Here is a 1,627-nt window from a genome sequence, read left to right on the forward strand (position 1 = left end):
GAGGAGAAGGGGATGACAGAAGATGAGATCAATGAATGGCATCACCAATGTGATGGACATGAGTTTGAGTAAGCTCCGGGAGTTGGTGATGGACAGGGAGGCCTGGTGTATGCAGTCCAGTGGGTTGCAAAGAGTTGAACACGACTGAGCAACTGAACTGAACTGAATTATCAGGGAGACTAGATGAGAGGCCATTTAATAATTCAAGTGAGAAATGATGGAGACCTGGACCAAGGTGTTAGCACTAGAAGGGGATCATGGTTGAATTCTTGATATCATATTGAGGTGGAGCCAACAGCAGTGCCTGATAGATAAATGTGAAGAGGAAGGGAGGCATCCAGGTTGATTCCAAGGTTTTTAGCTTGAGCAATTGAAGGATGAGATTCCTGTCAACTGAACTGGGAAAATCTGTGGGTGGAGCAGATTGGAAGAAGAGCAGGTCATGTGGTGATGTTGAATTTAAGCAGTCTATTAGATGTCCAAGGGGAGATGTCAAAAGGTTTGCAGAGGAATCTGAGCTGAAGATAAACTTGTAGGAGTCATTAGCTTAGAAATGATATTGAAAATAAGATCACCAAGGAGTGTAGCTAGAAGAAAAGAGAAGAGAAAGTACTAGGCCTGAGGCCATTCCAAGGGAGAGAGAGAACCAAAAGAAACTAAGAAGGAGCTACTGGTGAGGTAGGAAGTGGAAAACAAGAGTAAGATGACCCAAAAGACAAGTGAAAAAAGATCAAGGAGGAGGGAATAAATAGCTATGTCCAATGCTGCTGATAGGTTAAGTAACAGAAGGAATGAGAACTGACCACTGAATTTTACAACACGGAAGACATTCGTGATAAGAATGTTTTGCTGGGGGCTATGGAAAGGAAGTCTAATTAGGGTTGGTTTAAGAGAGAATGGGACAGGGAGGGGCTTCCCTAGTGGTCCAGTGCTCAAGAATCCAGCTGCCAATGCAGAGGACATAGGTTTGCTCACTGGTCCAGGAAGATCCCATATGCCTTGGGGCCGCTAAGCATGTGGGTCACAACTGCTGAGACAGCTCTAGAGCCTTCGAGCCGCAGCTACTGAAGCCCACACGCCTAGAGCGGGCACGCCGCACTAGAGAGTAGCCCCCCGCGTGCCACAAGACTCTGTTACTGCGTGAAAGACCACACGCAGCAATAGAGACCCAGCACAGCCCGAACTAAAAATTAGAAAGAGAGAGAGAAAACGGGGAAAGAGAAATGAGAGAAGGCAAGTATGGCTGACTTTTGTAAGGAACTTTACCTGGAAAAGGGAGCAAAGAAGGGGGATAGGGCAATTTGTTTCAAAGATGGGAGAAGAGTAGCATGTTTTTATGCTGATGGAAGAGTGAAAATCTGATCATGCAGGAGACAGGGGACAAGAGTCGCTAGATTGATATTCTTGCAGGGCACACAGCGAGACGCTGAACCTCAGTCATTCATCGCCTTTGATCCTCAGAGTTGTTAAGTTTGGATTATTTAAATTTATTCAGTGTCGTAAAGCCAGATGGCATTTGAGCGCTAGGGCCATGTGTCTACTTTGGATATCTCCACCCTTATAGGAAGCAATATGGGAACTTGGAAGACAGTTTGGAGATGGAAAAGACAGGGATAATTTTCCATAG

This window comes from Bos indicus x Bos taurus, chromosome 8 (assembly GCF_003369695.1).
Source record: "Bos indicus x Bos taurus breed Angus x Brahman F1 hybrid chromosome 8, Bos_hybrid_MaternalHap_v2.0, whole genome shotgun sequence".
NCBI lineage: Eukaryota > Metazoa > Chordata > Mammalia > Artiodactyla > Bovidae > Bos > Bos indicus x Bos taurus.